The sequence below is a fragment of the Nyctereutes procyonoides genome, unplaced genomic scaffold, assembly GCF_905146905.1.
Source record: "Nyctereutes procyonoides isolate TBG_1078 unplaced genomic scaffold, NYPRO_anot_genome, whole genome shotgun sequence".
NCBI classification, from domain to species: Eukaryota; Metazoa; Chordata; class Mammalia; order Carnivora; family Canidae; genus Nyctereutes; species Nyctereutes procyonoides.
In genome coordinates, this window is record NW_026575133.1 from 12,382,809 (window position 1) to 12,406,153 (window position 23,345).

The following is a 23,345-nucleotide window of genomic DNA, read 5'->3' on the forward strand; positions in this document are numbered from 1 at the left end:
ACAAATTATTTTAAGATTTGTGTGGAATCAGAAAAGACCCTGAATAGCCATGGGAATTTTAAAAAAGAAAACCATATCTGGGGGCATCACAATGCCAGATTTTAGGTTGTACTACAAAGCTGTGGTCATCAAGGCAGTGAGGTACTGGCACAAAAACAGACACATAGATCAATGGAACAGAATGGAGAACCCAGAAGTGGACCCTGAATTTTATGGTCAACCAATATTCGATAAAGGAGGAAAGACGATCCACTGGAAGAAAGACAGTCTCTTCAATAAATGGTGCTGGGAAAATTGGACATCCACATGCAGAAGAATGAAACTAGACCACTCTCTTACACCATACACAAAGATAAACTCAAAATGGATGAAAGATCTAAATGTGAGAGAAGATTCCATCAAAATCCTAGAGGAGAACACAGGCAACACCCTTTTTGAACTCGGCCACAGTAACTTCTTGCAAGATACATCCACAAAGGCAAAAGAAACAAAAACAAAAATGAACTATTGGGACTTCATCAAGACAAGAAGCTTTTGCACCGCAAAAGATAGAGTCAACAAAACTAAAAGACAACCTACAGATTGGGAGAAGATATTTGCAAATGACGTATCAGATAAAGGGCTAGTTTCCAAGATCTATAAAGAACTTATTCAACTCAACAGCAAAGAAACAAACAATTCAATCTTAAAATGGGCAAAAGACATGAAGAGAAATCTCACAGAGGAAGACATAGACATGGCCAACATGCACATGAGAAAATGCTCTGCATCACTTGCCATCAGGGAAATACAAATCAAAACCACAACGAGATACCATCTCACACCAGTGAGAATGGGGAAAATTAACAAGGCAGGAAACCACAAATGTTGGAGAGGATGCGGAGTAAAGGGAACCCTCTTACACTGTTGGTGGGAATGTGAACTGGTGCAGCCACTCTGGAAAACTGTGTGGAGGTTCCTCAAACAGTTCAAAATAGACCTGCCCTACGACCCAGCAATTGCACTGTTGGGGTTTTACTCCAAAGATACAGATGCAATGAAACGCCGGGACACCTGCACCCCGATGTTTATAGCAGCAATGGCCACAATAGCCAAACTGTGGAAGGAACCTTCAGTATCCATCAAAAGATGAATGGATAAAGAAGCTGTGGTCTATGTACATAATGGAATATTACTCAGCCATTAGAAACGACAAATACCCACCATTTGCTTCAACGTGGATGGAACTGGAGGGTATTATGCTGAGTGAAGTAAGTCAATCGGTGAAGGACAAACTTTATATGTTCTCATTCATTTGGGGAATATAAATAATAGTGAAAGGGAATATTAGGGAAGGGAGAAGAAATATGTGGGAAATATCAGAAAGGGAGACAGAACATGGAAGACTCCTAACTCTGGGAAATGAACTAGGGGTGGTGGAAGGGGAGGAGGGCGGGGGGTAGGGGTGAATGGGTGATGGGCACTGAGGGGGGCACTTGACGGGAATGAGCACTGGGTGTTATTCTGTATGTTGGTAAATTGAACACCAATAAAAAATAAATTTATTATTAAAAAGAGCTGCCTAGTGGCTATAGGTACAGGTTTAGACAGAAGCTCTGACACTGAGGGGAATGCCAGAGGGACCTCGAAAGTGTTGCTGGGCTCTGAGGACTCCTGGTCAAACTTGACAGTGGGTCTTTCAAAAAGATAGTCACCTAGCCTAGTTTGGGGGCCTGCCTGCCAGTGACATGTCAGGTGGTCCTAATCTTCTCAATTAATATTCCTCATCTAGGAAGTGGTTCTTTAGGAAGTGACAGGAATGGGCGTCTGTGCTGGCGGAACCCAGAGCATGCAGATCCAAAAGGGCTTGGTTTAGGTTCTTTCTCAGAACTATGGCAGCCTTCATGGAGTCCATGGCTTTACCCTACTCATCTTGGGACAGCTTCTGTACATCCTGGAGGAGGGCATTGCCACCAGGCTGTTTTTGCATCTTTAAGGGACTCTGGCACCCTTGCACCTGTCTTCCCAACTCCAGAAAGATGTGGCCCAGCTATCTGGAGCCACATTGCTGCAGTCAAAATAGAAGCCCAGAGAAAGGTGGGTGTGGGAGGTATGCAGATGCATGTTGACCAGTGGCTTGACAGCAACTCTACTGCAGTGGAATAATTCTCAGGAATCTGGGAGCTCATGGTTGATCAACAATAAGCTCAAATAATAGTGTTCTCTGGCTGAGAAGATGGTTCCAAAGGTTATGACGGGAAAAGAGGTTGTATATAGGGAGGTTGGAAGATGGAAGAAGGGACATCCCTGGGTCTGTTCCCTCCAAACACTTTTGAAGCAAGAGACAGATACACCAGACCACTGGGTGTTTTGCCTATGTATAGTCTTTACAGTATAGTGCTATAAATGTGTTTTCTCATCCTTTTGTTTTCTTAATAATACTTTCTTTTCTCCAGCTTACTTTATTGTAAGAATACAGTATATAATACATATAACAGTACAAAATATGTATTAATTGACTTTTTGCTCATACTTTACTGACTATGGCACAAAGTGATTAAAGAACTACCCCAAACTACATAGTAAATAGAGCCAGATTCAAAAATAGTTTGTTTGACTGCAGACCGAGTTAGCAGAACTGCCTCTCAGGTATTCTCTAGACATGATGTACTTTTCACTTTGTCTGAGACCTCACCACTGTCTATGATGGTACGGCAGCCCTCTCTATAATATATACCACCTGCCTCATCCTAGGAAGCAATGATTGTGCCACCTACTGTAGAATCTCTGCAGCTTTCTGCAAAAGATGTCATGGTTTCAGTTCAGTCCCACCCATCGCAAGGGAACAAAGGGAAAAGTCTAGATGGCTTTGTCCTTCAAGTTTATTTGAAAGAAGATATTTTCTTCAGGTTAGGGGAGATCTTTCCTTTCATTTTTTTTTTAAATAAAAGGTGGGAAAAAGAAACAAAAGCTGCAAAGAGCAAATAATATAGTGATGTTTCCAAGGGACAGTCAGGATAACTGCTCTGGCTTTGAATTCTATGCCTTCTTATCAATGTAACTTGATGGAAGGCTATGACAATTATGAACTGTTACATTTATGTCCCTCTAAAGTTCCTATGTTGGATGTTCTAATCCAAAGTATGGGTGTATCTGGAGATGGATGGAGCCTTTAATGAAATAAAGGTTAAATGAAGACATAAATGTGGAACCCTGATCCAAGAAGATTAGTGTTATCAGAAAAAACACCAAAGAGTTCTCTCTCTATTGAGCCCACACACAAAGAAAGGCCATGTGAGGATATAGCCATAAGGCAACTATCTGCAAGGCAGAAAGAGTCTTGACTAGAATTAGACCATGCTGCCACTTTAATCTTGGAATTTTGGTATCTAGAACCCTGAAAAAACAAATTTCTATTGTTAAAGCTACCCAGGCAGAGTGGTGGCCTGAGAAGACTGATAGAAGGGCTGATAATTGTTTTGAAAACATATATGCAAATTTACATTTACTAACATATTTAAGATAGTCATGAAAACCAAGAGCTGGAGGTTAAGACTGATGTAAAGTGGTTTTCCTGTTTCCTTTGGAGAGTAGGCTATTTCTGCTCATTCCAGATTTATTCATGTTCCTTAAGGAAATATGTAATGTTCTTATATGTACTTTTAAAAGATTAATAACTCCCTAATTTTCTTCCCTGTTGATGGAAAGAATTCAGTTGCTGGTTATTGAGTACTATGAATAGCACTGAATTGAAGCAGCCTGAATTGAAGCACTGGAGTGTTCTCATTTCTATTCCTCCATGTGCTAGTTTGGCAATTTGAGGGAAGCTATTAACTTTTCTATATATCAAGTTTATATTGGCTAAAATGGGAGTAATAATGACTACCTCAAAGACCTATTGTATACTCTTTACTTTACCAGTATATTATGCCAAATGAGACAGAGTAAAAGCATGCCTGTTCACGTCCTTTCCTAAAGACTTGCTCTCTAGCATATAGTTGCCAAGGGGAATGTGATGAAGAGAGCTGGTGGCCAGCCCAGTGGTCTGCCAAGCCCCTTTTGCCAACTGTACCAGCTTGTTCCTAAGCATGGCCCAGAACTAAACTTCTTTAAAGAAGCAGGCATTGATTCAATGTCCAATCTAGATGGCTAGGTCTTTAACTTCAGTTAATCCAATTCTTAGAAAGGTTTATCTTGTCTGGCCTTTGTCTTTTTCTTTAATCAATCAGAATTATGTATTTAATCCATAAGAACAGGACATATTTCAGAATAATGCATTATTTGATAGTTCTAATCATAGACAGCAGTTTGGTCCCTCTGCCTTATCAATACCTTATTTTGCAAGGATCTATACCAGTGTCTCTTAACCGAATGTGATTTTGCCTCACAGGGAACACTTGGAAATGTCTGGAGATGTTTTTGGTTGTTACACCTGAAGGGGATGCTACTGGCATCTAGAGTGTAAGAGAGGCCAGGAATACTGCTAAACATTTTACAGCTTTGCACAGTGGCAGTATCGTAGCCAATGAGGTTTATCCGAGGCACGATTATTGCTAATTGAAAACATTTTACAATGCATTGGACAGTTCCTTACAACAAATAATCTGGCTTTAAATGTCAATAATGCTGAGGTTAAGAAGCCCTAATCTAAACTGAGCTAAACATCCAGCTAATCCCCTTAGACTCTCCAAGTAAACAAGTGCTAATCTCCCTGCCAGTAAGAGAAGGGTGGGCAACTTTCCATTGCCCCAATCTTCATACTTATTAGGTATATGCCATGGGTTCAGCACACTATAAATGCATGGGTTACTCCAAGACAAGATGTAGAGTAATGACATCATATTAAAATAAAGGACACAGCCTATAGTTTGATAGACTTTGGGTTTGGACCCACCACTTACAAGCTGTAGTTCCATTAGCAAGGAATTTAATTCTTTAGAGCTTCAGCAAGCCTCAACAGGGTGCATGTGACACTGTAAGGAATTCATGTATGTAACATTCTTAGCACACTGTTTTTGTGATATAGGAAACAATAAATTATAGATGTTGCTATTGTTGACATTCTTAACATCATTATCATCATCACATCTCATCTCAGCCTAGTTTATAGTCACCTGTATGAAACAACCTAAGCTGATGTGCAGAAAATGACACATTTAATGAAAACCATCTGTGCCAATTAACTCACATGTGACATGGTAGGGGAGTCATCTTGCAGGGGGTCCAAGGAAAGTGACATTTCCTTAACTTATCCTCACTTTCTATTCTCACTTAGATTTTTATGGAACTAGATGATGTGGGCTGACATTGGAGGAAAATGCCAACCCCTGAATGTGCTGGTTGTTGATAGAAAATAATACTTTACAATGAAGAATATTTTTCCCTTCCAAAAGAATATCAGTTTATCTTCCCTGGCTATTTTTGAAACACTCAAGACTTCTCCAGTTCATACATTTTTTTCAATGAAATTTTATTGTTCCAAATTATGGAAAATTCTAAAACTTGTTAGCTTTTGGAGCAGGAGGGCAGTGATCTAATGCTCAGAGTAGACACTCAGAAACTATTTTCTCTCTATATGCCTCCTGTCTCTAATCTCATCTAAGTTTTAGTCTCAAGATCCACTAGGTACTCAGTTGTGCATCAGTAGCATTAATCCAATGGCATGTTTTGTTGTTGTTTTTTTTCCCTAGTCACTTAAGATCTTCAGAGGTAACAACTGTCACTTAGTCACCTTTGAACACCTTTGAACCTTTGAAATTTAACCCAGAATCCTACAGTCAGCAAATACATAGAATTAGGCTTTTCAAGTAAAGGTGTGGTTAAAAATAGGTACTACAGCCCAATAGGGAAAACAAGAAAGTTGAGTCCCAGAGGAAAAAAAATTGTATATATCTTAAACTGTAGAACTGGTTTATTGGTAGAGCCCAGGAAACATTATTGTTTACTGCCAAGATAAGGGTCATCCAATTTCTATTATCAATGAGTGTGTTGAGATGTGATTGCCATATGAGGAGAGATATGCTAAAGGTGTGTTCAGGAGAAAGAGATTTTTCTGCTTATTTTTTTTTTTCTTTTTATCTTTTACAAAGACCCATGAAAAGACACACTTCCAGGGGCACCTGGGTGACACAATGAGTTGAATGTCTAACTCTTGGTTTCAGCTCAGGTAATGATTTCATGGGTCATGGGATAGAGCTCTGCAGGCTCTGCACTCAGTGGGTAGTTTGCCCTCTGCCCCTCCCCTCACCCACGCTCTTGAAATAAATAAATAAATAAATAAATAAATAAATAAATAAATAAATAAATAAATAAATATCTTAACAACAACAAAAAGGAGACACCTTCATTTTTTGGAACAACATTGCTTATCCACAAATGCCAGCTGAAATTGCAGCTTACATTTTATGGCCATAGAAGGGGCCAACACATTGAGGTTGGCAAAGCCAAAAGTTAGGAGGAACCTGGGCCATGGTGCTGTCATTAAGGTATGTATTTAATGACCCAGAAACTGCCTGCCTCTGCATCTCTTCTTATTATTCAAGACAATAAATATGTTCATCATTTAAGTCAATTATAGTGTTTCTGTCCCTTACATTAAAAAACATCCTCATGTGTGCCCACAGTGTCAGGGCTTTTCTCAAGTGGTCAATTCACTTATGGAGGAAGACTTTGTCTGGAATATGTGATTTTTGTCTGTTCTAAGCTGGTGGAGAATGTTGTCCTTTGGTCAAGCATTGCATGTATGCAAAGCTTGCACATAGTACAGTGGCCTCTTTTGATGCCTTTGCAGCAAGAGAAACTCATAGCTTTTATCCATAAGGAGTTTTCAGTCTCCAGAAACTCTTGGAAACTGGCCTGCCAGCCTGATAAGGTACGACCTAGCAGGTTACTCTATTTCTTATTTTAACAATGCCAGGTACATGGTAGGCACATCCTCAACATACAAGTTGATTAACTGATCAGTTAATCTGGGCAATGTGTATCCAGGAGATATGGGGAGAGGAGGACCAGAGGAGGAGAAAGGAAAATCTGGGAGAGAATAAAAAAGTATGAGTCAATTTCCTTTATTTCATGAAAAGAGTATTCTAGATTTTGCTTTGAATTAGTGGAAGGTCTGGTCCCCAGAGAAGTGTCAGTGACTTACACTTAGAGTTCTGAGGTTTTTTTGTTTTTTGTTTTTGAGAGAGAGAGAGAAGGTGTGTGTGTGTTGGAGGGGATGAGAAGGTGGGGGGAAGAGAAAGAGACATAGAGAGAAAGAGAGAGAGAGAGAATCTCAAGCAGACTCCCTGCTGAGCATGGAGCCCTATATCAGACTTGATCTCAATACTCTGAAATTATGACCTGAGCTAAAAAACCTGAACTGACTGTGCCACCCAGAAGCCTCCAAGAGTTCTGAGGTTTTGAGTTAATGAATAAGGAACATAACTTTGATTCAAATACAGAATATATTCCATGCAATTCTTTTCAAATTAACATTCTAATATGGTGAATAATTTTTGTGTACACTGATATTTTTTAATTTTAATAAAGTAAAAAAATTACATGAAATTTACCACATTAACCATTTTTAAGTGCTAGTTTAGTGATCTTAAGTGTATTTACATTGTTGTATAAAAAATCTCTAATTCTTTAAAAAATTTTATTTATTTATTCATGAGAGGCAGAGAGAGAGAGAGAAGCAGAGGGAGAAGCAGGCTCCATGCAGGGAGCCCAACATGGGACTCGATCCCAGGACTCCAGGTTCATGCCCTGGGCCGAAGGCAGGCACTAAACCACTGAGCCACTCAGGGATCCCCTAAATCTCTAAAATTTTTATCTTGTGAAGCTGAAACTCTTTCTCTATTGAACGTCTCCCTGTTTTGGGCTCCCCTGTCCCTGACAATCACCATTCTATCTTGTGCTTTTATGCATTTGACTACTTCGGATACTTCATATGAGTAGACGCTTCTAGTATTTGTCATTTTGTGACTGGCTTATTTCACATAGTATAATGTCCTCAATGTACACAACCATATTGTAGAAGGAGACAGAATTTCCTTCTTTTTTAAGACTGAATAATATACCATTTTGTGTATATATCACATTTTGTTTATTCATACATACATCCATGGACATTTGGGGTGCTTCCCCCTCTTGGTGGGTGTTGTGAAAAATGCTAAAATGAATAGGGTGTACAGATATCTCTTGGAGATTCTGCTTTGAATTTGCTTGAATATAGACCCAAAAATATGATTGCTGGATCATATAGCAATTCTATCATTATTTTTTTGAGAAACTTTCAATACTATATTCCATTGTGACTGTGCCATTTTACATTCCCATTAGGAATTCACAAGGATTCTGATTTCACCAAGCCATTCCCAAAACTTATTTTCTGAATTTTATTTATTTGCTTTTGATTGTAGTCATCTCGATGGTTAGGAGGTGCTATTTTATTGTAGTTTTGATTTGTATTTATCTAGTGATTAGTGACTTTGAGCACCTTTTCATATGCTTGCTGACTATATACTTTCCTTGAAAAAAAAAGTCTGTTCAACTCTTTTGCCCATTTTTAAATTGTTTTGTTGTTATTGTTGAGTTTTAGGAGCTCTTTATGTTCTGGATATTGATCCCCTACCATATATATGATTAGAAAATATCTTCTCCCATTCTGTGGGTTGCCTTTTCACTGTATTGATTTGATTCCAGAAGAGTTTGAGTTTGATATAGTCCCATTTTCCCACTCATTGCTTTTTTTTTTTTGTCTGTGGTTATGGTGACATATCCAAGAAATCATGACCAAATTCAATGTTATTAAGCTTTTTCTTTATATTTTCCTCTAGCAGTTTAGTAATTCTAGCTCTTATGTATACTCCATTTTGAGTTAATTTTGCATATGGTGTGAAGTAAGGGTCCAACTTCATTCTTTTCCACATGAACATTTAGTTTTCCCAGCACCATCTGTGGAAGAGACCATCCTATTTGTGGTCCTCGTAACCTGAACAAATTTCTAAGTCTTGAAGCATATAAAGAACTGAGGGGATAAATGTTTGGATAAATATAATGTTTTATTTTGTTTTCAGAGAGAATTTTAGCTCTTTAGATCTACTGTCTTATTTAAACGTGACATACAACTAGAAATGCCAATCTTTAAGCCTTAAATTCTCATTTTTTGTGTGATTTATTTTTCTTGTGCTATACATGAAACTATTTGTTAGAATTAATTCTAACCTCTAATAGAGATAGGTCAATTAGATTAAGCTTATTTAACTTCTACAGTTGCTCTTTACCTGTGTTACCTAGAAATAAAATACTTCTCTGAATTTGGGGTTATCTACAGCTTTTATGAAACCAAAGAAGACATTTTAAATGGCTAAATTAGATGTGCTCTGTGGTATGTTTTATTGATGGGATGTGAGGTAAATTAACTTATTATATATTTATTGAAATTCTTCTTTGTGTTTCATGGCTAGTTAGATGACAGATTAAAAAGATGTTTTCAGGCAGCCTGGGTGGCTCAGCAGTTTAGCGACACCTTCCGCCCAGGGCATGGTCCTTGGAGACCCGGGATTGGGTCCTACATCAGGCTCCCTGCATGGAGCCTGCTTCTCCCTCTGCATATGTCTCTACCCCTCTCTATCAGTCTGTGTCTCTCATGAATAAATACATGAGTTAAAAAAATAAAAATAAAAATCCAGTTTCTGTTTTTTCTAAACAGTAAACAGTTTCTAAAGCCTGCCTCTTTTCTTTCTTTCTTTCTTTCTTCTTTCTTCTTTCTTTCTTTCTTTCTTTCTTTCTTTCTTTCTTCTTCCTTCCTCCTTCCTTCCTTCCTTCCTTCCTTCCTTCCTTCCTTCCTTCCAAACCTACCAGCCCAAACCAAATGACAGAATTGTCAGGAATATAAATGTTATCCATTTAATTAGTCAAATTTTGGAATGGTTTATTTATAACAATAAATAATTGGTATAGACACACAAGAAGCTCTTGGCGTAGATATATCTGGGTGATTTCTATTTTATATTTAAAAACATATTATTATTACAGTTAATATGAATTATTTATATGATTAAATTAATGAAACATTGGAAGAAAAATCATTTACAGATGCAACTTTGCATTCACATTTTCTCTCTAAAGTGTTGCAAATAATTTACTTGGTTGTGACATGAATGGGGCTGGAGATTTAAGAAGAAAAACTGACTTCAGCTACAGAGAAGGGTTAATTTAAAAAAAAGAAACTGAAGAAGTAGAAATAAATCCTTATTTTCCCTGAGCTGACACATGCTACTTTATTGTGAGATGCTTAAAAATGAAGGGAAATATGTGATATTGTAAATTCATTCCAATGACTATTGGCTATTTTGACTCTTGTCATTGAACCAGATTAGCAAAAAGGTTACATCTTATGATTTAATACACACCAAACACATCTATTTATTTACTTATTTATTTTCTTCTCTCCTTTGAAATCATAATCATTGCAATAGATTAGGTTATTGTTCCACCTATTACACAAAAGCCCGTAAGTCAACCACATAGATAAAACTTAATAGTTATCAATTGAAGAGAAAACAATATTAATGAGACAGAGAGTTCATATGCTCATTAGACTTGAGTGTATTGAAAAGAATAATAGTACGTTAGATATTGGCAAAATTACATTACGAAGCCAATCAATATCAATGTGGCATTTTTGTTAGTGAATAATTAGCATTAATAATACTGACTTCACTTTACGTATTCTAAATACTGAAGAAAATAGTGGAATCAATGGAGGGAAGCAGATGGATCATTTAATTTATTTCTCAATTACAGTTGACACATTAGTTACAGAAATTTTCATGTCATTTATTTTTTATGGTCCATTTTACAGCTGTGTTTATTATTGTAATAAATAAATGCATTATGCTCTCTTATTAAAGCAGCAAAAGAAATCTCTTACAGCAAGCACTCATGTACTCACATGACACAAATGCCCCATATACAACAGCAAAAAGAGAACATATTTACCTAACTGAAGAAAAAGGCCTGGTTGTAGTAGAAACCAAGAACAGCAAAATGCAATCACAGAAAAGGATAAGATTTTGTATTTTGGACAGAGGTTATTAATATTTGAGAAGGTTTACATCTTACAGTCCTCTAAGAATACAGACAAATTTGAAAATTTGTGTATACATTCCCCAGCAACAAATGAGTGTTGCAAACAACCATCTCAGATAAATTAGTTATTACCTCTATTTTAGATTCTTCTTACAGCTAGTGCTGCCTCACAGGCTGAGAGGAAATATCCGCACCAACTTGATAATGTATAGCTTCATTCATTATATTAGGAAAATGGGTGTTTAATGCAAATAAACAGCTAGATTGTTTTATTTTCTCAGAGATTACCTGTTAGAGTAGTGTGGGATAGAGATTGGGTGAATCAATAAAGTAGCACATACTTATCGAGCACCTGTAATTTCTCTAGTACTAGGTTAGGGATCATCTGACCCACTTGGGTCCATGTCAACAAGTATTTACCAAGATAGTAGCATAGCCTGGAAAACATACTCCTTGATTTTTTTACTATATTGTTAAAACCTCTAACTACGTGGACATTCCACCTATCTATTATATTTCTTGATGTTGTAGTGTTGGTTGGGTTTCTATTTAGATCTCCTTTTATTTGTGGTTTTTGTCTTTGAAAGGTTCTTAGTAAGCTGAATTTTAGCAATTAGTAAGGACTTGAACTTGGAAACAGACAGAGATAGAGGTTAAACCTTGGCTCTTCCATGGGTTAGATATATGACATTAGGGAAATCACTTAAATTTTTTGTGCCTTAGTTTCCTCATCCAAAATATGAACATAATAATTATATCTTATAGGGGAGTGAGATTACATGACATAATTACTGCAAAGCACATTGCACTGTTCTTGGCATATAGTGTTATATGTTTATATTGCATGTAATTGCAGTATAATGTGATAATCCTGCTAAAATTGAAATATGTAAGTTGCTGCTATGGGAGCATAATATGCAGCTGCATTTTTAAAGTTGGTTTCTGAGGGAACATTTGATGAACACGAAAAGTTGTGCCACTTTTTTCAACTGCATTATTTTGGGCAAATTCACCTCTCTGAGTCTCAGTTTCTCTCACCTGTAAAAAGGATGACACCAAACCATGGAGTTGATGTGATGTCTAAATAAGCTAATGCATATAAAACAGTATGCATGTGGTCAGCACCCAACAAATGTTGACTGAATAAAAGCTTGAATGCAGATTCTGCTACTATCTTCATTTGACCATGGAGCAAAATGAAGGTCAGAGAGGTGAATTGCTTGAAGTTGTCAGAGCCAGTAAGTGAAAGAACTGAAACCCAAACTCAGGATTTTCGAAGACCTTTAGCTTCTTAATCTGCCCTCCTGTCTGGGGTTTTGACAAATTTCAGTACCTTGATACCAATTCCTCTGTGCAGTTACACTGAAGAAGAACATGGGTCACATCTGAGACATCAGTAATTCAGGCACTCCACGCTGTATCTCCTTTCATCTCACACCCCAATACAGTGAATCAATGGCATAATTTTTCATTTCAAGCGAAGGTTGAGCTCTTATAAGGGAAAAAGTATCATTTTAGACATTGGGCATAAGATAAACATGACTTACACCTAATACCATCTCTCAAGACACTTTTGTTTTATATATTTATTTTTTGTGAATTTATATTTTTTCTCTGAATTTATAGTTTATTCACTAGTATTAATTATTCATTAAACAGTCAACAAAACTAAAAGACAACCTACAGAATGGGAGAAGATATTTGCAAATGACATATCAGATAAAGGGCTAGTTTCCAAGATCTATAAATAACTTATTAAAGTCAACAGCAAAGAAACAAACAATCCAATCATGAAATGGGCAAAAGACATGAACAGAAATCTCACAGAAGAAGACATAGACATGGCCAACACGCACATGAGAAAATGCTCTGCATCACTTGCCATCAGGGAAATACAAATCAAAACCACAATGAGATACCACCTCACACCAGTGAGAATGGGGAAAATTAACAAGGCAGGGAACCACAAATGTTGGAGAGGATGCGGAGAAAGGGGAACCCTCTTACACTGTTGGTGGGAATGTGAACTGGTGCAGCCACTCTGGAAAACTGTTTGGAGGTTCCTCAAAGAGTTAAAAATAGACCTGCCCTACGACCCAGCAATTGCACTGTTGGGGATTTACCCCAAAGATTCAGATGCAATGAAACGCCGGGACACCTGCACCCCAATGTTTCTAGCAGCAATGTCCACAATAGCCAAACTGTGGAAGGAGCCTCGGTGTCCATTGAAAGATGAATGGATAAAGAAGATGTGGTCTATGTATACAATAGAATATTACTCAGCCATTAGAAATGACAAATACCCACCATTTGCTTCAACGTGGATGGAACTGGAGGGTTTTATGCTGAGTGAAGTGCGTCAATCGGAGAAGGACAAGCATTATATGTTCTCATTCATTTGGGGAATATAAATGATAGTGAAAGGGAATATAAAGGAAGGGAGAAGAAATATGTGGGAAATATCAGAAAGGGAGACAGAACATAAAGACTCCTAACTCTGGGAAACGAGCTAGGGTGGTGGAAGGGGAGGAGGGTGGGGGGTGGGGGTGAATGCGTGATGGGCACTGACGAGGGCACTTGACGGGATGAGCACTGACTTACTCTGTATGTTGGTAAATTGAACACCAATAAAAAATAAATTTATTTTAAAAAAAGAATAAAATAATTTTCTTTTAATTGGCATTTTTAACTATGGTATGGCTGTCTTATAAGACCATTCTGGGACGCCTGGGTGGCTAATGGTTGAGCGTCTGCCTTTGGCTCAGGGCATGATCCTGGAGTCTAGGGATCGAGTCGCACATCAGGCTCCCTGCATGGAGCCTGCTTCTCCCTCTGCTTCTGTCTCTGCCTTCTCTCTCTGTGTCTCTCATGAATAAATAAATAAAATCTTTGAAAAAAAAAAGAACACTCTAAATAATATTTGAAAGACCATTTAATAAATGTGCAGAAACTAAGACAAAATATCCAGGAATCCATCAAAAATAGTACCACTGCCAAGAACAAATGACCTTTAAACAAATCATAACATGAAGCAGGGTTTAAACAAAAAGGCAAAGGGGGAGGAGAAGGAGCTGGAGAAGGAATAAGAAGAGAAAGAGGAGGAGGAGAAATTCAGGATAATGATAAAAGGTGAAAAAAAAAGTTCTATTTGAAAATCAAAGCTTCGATAAGATAACCTCACAGTGTAAAAAGATAAGCTACCAGCTTCCTGAGAATCAGAATAAGAAGCTAAATATGGGGCACTTGGATGTTGCAGTGGGTTATGTCTGACTCTTGTTTTTGGCTTAGGTTGTGGTCTCAGGTCCCTGATTTCAGGTTCATGAGATCAAGCCTCATGTCAAGCCCTGCGTTGAGCTCCATGCTCAATGCAGAGTCTGCTTAAGACTTTTTCCCTCTCCTTCTGTCCCTCTCTGCCTGTCTCTCTCTCTTTCTCTGAAATAAATACATACCTTTAAAAAAAGCTAAATACAATATTTTACATAGAACTTAATGTCTAATAAAAGGAACATTGAGTCAGATTTACCTATAGAAATATGTGCTTGATTTTTTTGTTGTTGTTAAGAGTGTTGGTCATCCTAACATACATGATTGTTAGGTCTCAAGTTTGTTTATTAAAATTCTGAGTGTCCTATATATCATTCTTCTCTTAGAACTATTTTAAAAGAGGTAACACTTGTGTAGATACACAAAACTAAAACTAGTAAAACAGACCTTTTTAAATAATGTTTTAGGCTCAAGAGGTGAGTTCTGATCAAGACAGATATAGACATTGACCTTGTAGTGTTCATATTAAATCAGGAAAGATAAATATTGAAAATAATTAAACATGTAATAAAAGTGACCTATTTATTATAGAATTTTTAAGTACATGTATAATAGACAAATGTAATTCTCTATCAGCCAGTGATGTTTCAACTAAAATGTGAAGAATGTAGAATAATATATTAAGTGAATGGAGAAAGTAAGGAGAGAGAAAGGATTCTAATTTTAGGAAATAGTGTGTGCAAAGGCCATGTGGTAAGAAAATGCATGGTCACTAGTAGAAAAAGAAAGCCAGTATGTGTGAAGTGTAAAAATTGAGGGATATGGAAATGATGCCACAGATGGGAGCCAGGATTGATGGAGCAGGAAGTCAAATCAAACCTATAACAGACATAGTAGAAAACTTTCCAAATTGTGAATGTTCTCTAGTAATATTTTTTTTAATTTATGATAGTCACAGAGAGAGAGAGAGAGAGGCAGAGACACAGGCAGAGGGAGAAGCAGGCTCCATACACCGGGAGCCTGACGTGGGATTCAATCCCGGGTCTCCAGGATCGCGCCCTGGGCCAAAGGCAGGCGCCAAACCGCTGCGCCACCCAGGGATCCCTCTAGTAATATTTTTACCATGGACTTGAATATATAGCATATATTCATAAAAGTCTGATAAATTAAAAATTCATCTTCCTTCCTTAAAAGTGAGTTGGTTTAAATAAAGAAAAAGCAGGTAATTTTCAGCTAAGATGGAGGAGTCACAAAGCCTTCTGAGTGAGATTTTTTATGGTTCTGAACACTTATTTCTCAGTATCTTATTAATTTGTGGAGACTGCCAGGTGCCAGTACCAACTGGGCCTTACCAGCCATCTCTGTGAAAAAAGCTGGACTAGTCAACTGTGTCATAATTTTTAAATTAAGCTGTTTTTCTTACACCATACACAAAAATAAATTTAAAATGGATTAAAGACCTAAATGTGAGACATGAAACCATTAAAATCCTAGAGGAGTACAGAGGCAGTAACCTCTTTGATATCGGTTGTAGCAACTTCTTATTTGATATGTCTCCTGAGGCAAAAGAAACAAAAGCAAAAATAAACTATTGGGACTTCATCAAAATAAGAAGCTTCTGTGCAGCAAAGGAAACAATCAACAGAACTAAAAGACAACCTAGGGAATGGGAGAAGATATCTGCAAATGACATAACTGATAAAGGGTTAGTATCCAAAATATATAAAGAATTTATAAAAATCAACACCTTAAAAATGAATAATCTAATTAATGAGGGGCAGAAGGTATGAATAGACATTTTTCAAAAGAAGACCTGTACATGGCCATCAGATACATGAAAATATGTTCAACATCACTGATCGTCAGGGAGATACAAATCAAAACCATAATGAGATATGACCTCATAACTGTCAGAATGGCTAAAATCAACAACACAAAAACCATAGGTGTTGGTGAGGGTGTGGAGTAAGGGGAACCTTGTTTGGAATGCACACTGTGTGCAGACATTTTAGAAAATAGTATGGAGTTTCCTCAAAAAGTTAAAAATAGAATTTACCCCATGACCTAGCAATTTCACTACTAGGTATTTTCCCAAAGAATGCAAAAATAGTAATTCAAAAGGACATATTCAACCCAATTCTTTTAAAGATTTTATTTATTTATTCACGAGAGACACAGAAAGAGAGACACAACACAGGCAGAGGGAGGAGAAGCAGGCTCCATGCAAGGAGCCCAATGTGGGACTTGATCCTAGGAATCCGGGATTATGCCCTGAGCCAAAGACAGACACTCAACCACTGAGCCACCCAAGCATCCTGCAACCCATTTTTAAAAGATTTTATTTATTTATTCATGACAGACACACACAGAGAGAGAGGCAGAGACACAGGCAGAGGGAGAAGCAGTCAGGGAACCCAACATGGGACTCGATTCCGGGTCTCTAGGATCAGCAGAAGGTGGTGCTAAACCACTGAGCTGCCAACAACCCAATGTTTATAGCAGCATTATATACAGTAGTGAAACTGTGGGAGCAGCCCAAGTGTCCATCAATTGATGAACGGATAAAGATGAGGTCACACACACACACACACACACACACACACACAACATACACCCCACTGGAATATTACTCAGCCATAAAAAAGAATGAAATCTTGCCATTTACAATGAAATGGTTGGATCTAGAGAGTATTATGTTAAGCTAAATAAGTCAGACAGAGAAAGACAAATACCATATGATTTCACTCATGCATGGAATTTAAGAAGCAAAACAAATGAGCATAGGGGCATAAAAGAGAGAGGCAAACCAAGAAACAAATTCTTAACTGTAGAGAACAAAATGATGGTTACCAGAGGGGTGGTAGGCAGGAGGATAGGTTAAGAAGGTTGTGGGGATTTAGGAGGGTACTTGTTATGAGTCCTGGGTGATGTATGAAAGTGTTGAGTCACTATATTGTACATCTCAAACTAATATTACATTGCATGTTAATTAACTGGAATTCAAATAAAAACTTAAACCATTAAAGATAAAAAATGAGCTATTTCCAAATATCTATATCCAATATCCTTAGCTTTTTGAGAAACAAAATTGGTTAAGTCTCGATTTCGTTGGATTGATTCAAGAAGATAAATACATAAAATTGTGATTTGTGATCATAATTATTTCCAAGTAGAATTTAATTTGATGATTTTTCTTCTGGACATTGCTGTCTCTTTAAATACATATTTATCTATTAAAATCAGGTCTCTGGGTGGGTGATTGCCAAGTACAGTGCTTATGCAGTGAAGAACATTACTGTGAGCAAAAGTAAAATCCAATGACTTCTGAATTTGTTAAGTGTACAGATTGTGCATTACCTACACAAAGGATTGAGATGTTATGTCAATGAAAGAGATGAAAAGACAAGCTTTAAGTCTGCAATTGAAGAACAGTAAATTGGAGAAGTCCAGAAGGATGTTGTTTTTGAATCACTGGTTGAGGAAGGACAGTTAGGGGAAGCCTTCACTTTCACCAAAACCAGTTACAGAAACCTTACTCAGCTCTTGCTTATGATGATTGTTTCTAATCTCTATTTTTATCAGGTTTGGTGGTGAGAAAACCTCACTTTAACACTGACAGCTCTGCAAAGGTAATGCTGGCTTGCAAGGTGCATTCAAATGCCTGGCTAAATTATTAAATCCATCCATTATTAAACAGAATGTGTAGGGGCACTCCTGAGAGAAAAGGGGAGAATAGAATCATTGAATTGTACCCTGGGAAATCATTGTAATCAAGAACCAGAAACTGCCTTTACGTGAAAGAGTGGGTGGAGGAAAGCATCTTCTAATGCACAGGGTTGGGAGCCTACAGCTACTGAGGAATCCTTCCCAGGCTTCATTTCTGCAGCCGCCACCTCTTGTGATTTCCACATTCTTATCCACACCGTTCTCTAGCCACATTTCAGGTTGTGTAGTGACATTTGTCAACTATGATGTTATGAGGAGGGAACTGCTGTTATTTTGTACCTGTAGCTGTCTTTTGTTTCCCATCACTGAATATAAACTGAACCAGTAGATATTCTTTCAAACTGTATACTAGATGCACTGCAAATCCACATTGTGCTGCAGCCCCCTGGAGCCCCACAAATACATAATTAGTTTTCACTCCCTACATTTGAATCTTACTTATTCTTCTGGTGATGTCTCTTCTATGTAGACTCCTTAGTGTTTTAACTCACAACTGTCATTCCTGTCTTACTTGTTAGAAAACAAACTAATGACTCCATTCTTTGGGTACATCTTATAGTGTCTTATATTTTTGTCATGTTATGGAAATTACTGCATTTTTCTGAGTATATATGGACTTTGAACCCCAATTAAATTCAATGTAAGCCTTATGAATTTCATAAAATCAAAGGGTCATATCTTTTTTTTTTAAGATTTTATTTACTTATTCATGAGAAACACACACAGAGAGGCAGACACAAAGGCAGAGGGAGAAGCAGGCTCCCCACAAGGAGCCTAATGTGGGATCTGAATCCCGGGCCAGGGATCATACCCTGAGCCAAAGGCAGATAGATGCTCAACCGCTGAGCCACCCAGGTGTCCCCAAAGGGTCATGTCTTAAAAAAATTATACAATTATATGAAGATTTTAGGCTTCCATTGCCACATTTTATTTAGTGTTTAAAAAAATTCCTGTGTGGAAGAATGTCTTAGTGATTCTATATGAAAGATGAAGAAACTGGGCTCCAGTATTATACAACCTATAGTAATTCAGAGATTCTGAGTCTAAACTTTTGCTCTTTTCTGTAACATGTTTTATACTTTTATTTTCATTTTTGTGTCAAGAATAAGGTTGGCTCATATAGATGCCCAATAAATGTGTGTGATTGAATTGCAAAATATTTATGTACATTAAACTCCATAGTTAATCAGTTCAACTTGCTGGGGATACAAAGATGAATTGCAAACCAACCCTGTTTTCTTTCACCATTGTAATGTTGGCAGTCTGACGGAATCATGTAAATAGACACATTTCAGTACTAAACTTTAAGAATAATTAATGGGCATAAAGAATAATGTGTGGATTCCAGATAAGGGGAGCAATTATTCCACCCATTCCAGGAGACTTAGGCGAGGCTTTACCAAGGACTTTGCAATTTTCTGGGATTTGAAGGATTAGTAGGAGCTTAACAGGTGAATAAAGATAGCTGAACATTTGTTGCAAAGAGAAATGGTATGTAGAAAATACAGAGTATTAAGTAATTTGCTGAGTGTTATGACAGTGGCAAGAACCTTATTGTGCCTTAAGGTTAGTGGCCCTGTGGGTAAGTATTTTATTAGAAGAGACTGGAGAGTTGGATAGAATCCAAAGGAAATAAATTGTGCCTCAAGTCTAGGCCCTATGGTAAGCACTTTAGAGATTGTTTTTTATTAAATTAATGCCCCTAGAGTGACAATATGTGGTGTATTTCGCACCAGGAATGGGGTACAAGATCTATTTTTGTGGCTCAGGCTTCACAGGAAGTCTCAATATTAAGATATTCTACTCTCATTTAACTATTGGTTCTTTGCTATCTCAATAAAAATTTCAGCAAACTTGAAGAATAATATAAATTAACAAGCTTATTATAAAACTTAAATGGAAATAGGAAGAACCTAAACTAGTCCAAATGTGAGAAAGAAGAAAAACTCAATTAGGTGAATTGGGAAAGGAGCAGAGCTGACCGACAAGCAGGGAAGGGTTGTAAGAGCTTGAAATAAAAATATGGAGTGAAAAATGACCTTGTCCTTTCTAGAAGCAGAAGACAAAGCAAAAATACCAGCTTGACTGGTATAATAATTTGAATGCTTAGGCTTGGTTGTGAGGTAGGAAAAGGGCTGTAGGATGGGGCTTGAACCTTGATGGCAATGTTGGAAAGTAACCCTTATATCTGAGGGATAGGAAACTTGATCAACTCTCCACTCATGAGGTACAAACAGCACATTTCCTTTTCTTTGAGTCAGCTCAGAGTTGAAAGCTCAAAAGTGGCTTGTGGTCCCAGCAAATATATCATCAAAAATGTAACTTTCATTGATCTCAATAAAAAAATTCAAAGAAGTCTCTTGCAAAAGCAGAATATACAATGGATTAAATGATAATAAGTCTCTAGAGAAAGCCAGGCAGGTTCTCATAAATTCATAAATCTCTGTGTACTTCCTACAGGAGAGGAAAGTATATAGCATTTCCCTTCAAATGCTCTTGGTCATTTCCTTATTATGCTTGGTTGAAAAAAATTTGTCTGAGGTTTGTGGAAGTTGGTTGTCACAATATCCAATATTTCAGGCTACACATAAAAATACAAGTGAATTAATTCAAACTTGCTATTTTGGAACACCTGGAATGACAAATCCACAAAGGGCTTTACATGTGTTAACCACAGCAGTTCTCCCTTATAGAGAAGACTAAATATGACTCTGACTATCTATATCTAGGGGACTTTCCTTCTGAAAAATATTTGTAAAAAACTCATTATTGGTGGTGAGGGGGAATGTGAGAGTAGCACAATTGCTGAGGCAAATATGGAAATGATGGATTTTCCATCCAAACTGTCTATTTAAATGCCTTTTAAAGTCTCTTCAATTGCTGTTCCCATATTCTTCACTGGATGGAAAAATGAGTGTATTGCCTGCCTGTTTCCCTGAATCAACTGAGAATTTGTTCTGATATGAGGCATGATGATATTCATTTCTGAAAATGAGTAAGAATTCAGACTTAACTCTCCTTAACCTTTGAAAGTATTCCTAATTCAGATTCAGCATTTATTTTTCTAGGTGGGGAGGGAGCTGAATGGAAGTAGGTTGCTGGGCAATGCTGAGGTGGTGGTGATGGAAGCCCCCAGTTAACTTAGTTCCTAATCAGGAAAGATATTTTCTAATTACCCACTCTCACTCTTTAGTATAATTTTCTGAGGAAACCAAAGCTTTGTCCAGCATTTTGGAAGTCATTTCAAGACTGAAGAGATTTCTCCATAAGGGAAGGACAAGGGTTTCATGTAGTAATGGTAGAATCAGGAGTTGACTCATACCTTCAGAGTTCTTGGTTATTTAATCCTAAAAGAAAAGGCAATAGGTCAGTCCCACTACATGCAGGTAGCCCTGGTATCTAAACCCCCAACCATTTCACTTGCCTCCAGGATGCACTCAAATAACACAGAATATTCCAAGCGTTCATATAATGCATTTTGCTTTGGGGCTTTCAAATAACCTTCACAAAAGAAATAACAATAATTACTATCATTATTTAGCATTTACTATGTGTGTTAGAATTATGCTAATCATTTTTAATAAATGATTTCATTAAATATTTGGAATGCTCAGAGAGTTATCAATATTATCTCTATTTTGAAAATTAGTAAATAAAGCCCTAAAGAGTTCAGGTAACTTGCCTGAAGTGACATGCATAGCATATGTTTAAGCTAGTACTTGAAACCCATTTAGGATAACCTCAGAGACTGAATTTTATCACATATCTGCAAAATGTCAGGACTGGACCAGACACACAGCAATGGATTTGTAAATCAGGGACCGAGTATAAATCCATCTCTTTTATGTACTCAACTGACCCTGCACAGCCTCTAAGATAAAGTATAGTTTTTGTTTTTTAAATCTGAAAATTGGGGAAAAATAATTTCCTTATGAGAATTAAGATAATGAGAGAGAGTTTAGCACATTCTCTAGCCAAACGTAGGTAAACATTACTGGGTTCTGAGCTTAATAGCTACACAGAGTTCACGAAATAAACTATTTTTGCCTTTACATGAGCTGTATTACAGATGCAGAACATACTTGTTTATTCATATCATACAGGTAAGTCAATAATCTGCTTACAAGTTTATTGAAAGTGTTCATTTTCAGTACTTAAAATAGGCTTATATATCTGCAAGGATGTAAGGATTGTGTGAAGCAGCAAAAGGGTCATAGAGAGTTCTTTTTTCTTTCTTTTTTTTTTTTTTAGCATTTCAACTGTATTGGTATTACACAGTTAAGAGGCAATGTGTTTTATTCATTATAGATTTTTGTATATTTGGAGGAGTTCATAATAAAACATATTCCAAATAATTTTAGGCAGATTTACATTATATTTATTCTGCATATAATGATAAACTATAAATTTATAAGTAATAAGCTATTTATTTATAAATAATAAAATATATTTTTTATATCTTTGGATTTTCCTCTTCCAGGGATTCCTCCCAGAGGCTTCCTTTTGGACCCTCTCTTAGGCTCTGATCTTGTCTGAATGCTGTACTTAAAATCAGTACTTTGTACTTAAAATCACCAGGCTGTTCTCCAATTGTTTCATGAGTAATTATTTTGTCATCTTCTGAAACCTAAGCCCACAGAAATGGGTCTTGCGTCTTACCTCCAGGTGTGAAATATACCACATCATGAAGGATATTGAAATGTCCACAAAAACGGGATCTGTTTGTATTTTACTCCTGCAGCAGCTATGCCAGGGCCAGTGTTTTGTAATTAGCAGGAACTCAGTGTAAGTGTGGAACATCTGGCTTAATTGATTTGAGGTGCTAGGATTTTTCAAGTTTACATTGTTAAGGATGAGATGCTCCTTGCCACGGATTATCATTCCTCAAGTTTTAAGGTTAAATATCATTTTATTTGAGTTCAGATGGGGGAGGGAATGTAGGTTATGCCAGAGGCTGTAACAGTAAAATGGTATTATCAATAACTTACTGAATTTTTGTTATCTGCATGATCTATTGCTTTAAATTATTTAACTCTAATGTTACAATTGATGCTAAGAAACAGGCATTATTATTACCATTTCCATTTTTATCAGTGAGGTATAAATAAGGCACAGAGAGTAAAGTGCTAAAGTCATAAAGCTGGTAAGTGACCCAGAGTTTGAACTTAAGTCCTATTCAGAATCCCACTTCAAGATCATTAACTAAGCAGTATATGCAAGTCCTCTTTCACAGTATGAGACCCCTACTCCCCACCCCCCTCAACCCCACACTGACCCCCACCCCCGGCCAGGGATAA

General features: G+C 37.1%; 1 non-coding gene and 1 pseudogene across 1 annotated transcript; one reads left to right on the plus strand and one right to left on the minus strand.

Annotated features, from left to right (window-relative positions):
* LOC129493575 (ferritin light chain-like) overlaps window positions 1–2,168 on the minus strand; it is a 53,308-nt pseudogene extending 51,140 nt beyond the window's left edge.
* A 2,307-nt stretch (window positions 2,169–4,475) lies between these two features.
* On the plus strand, window positions 4,476–4,621 carry LOC129493994 (U4 spliceosomal RNA). The gene has a single exon (XR_008661264.1). It is a non-coding gene; the product is annotated as a U4 spliceosomal RNA (small nuclear RNA).
* The last annotated feature ends 18,724 nt before the right edge of the window (window positions 4,622–23,345 follow it).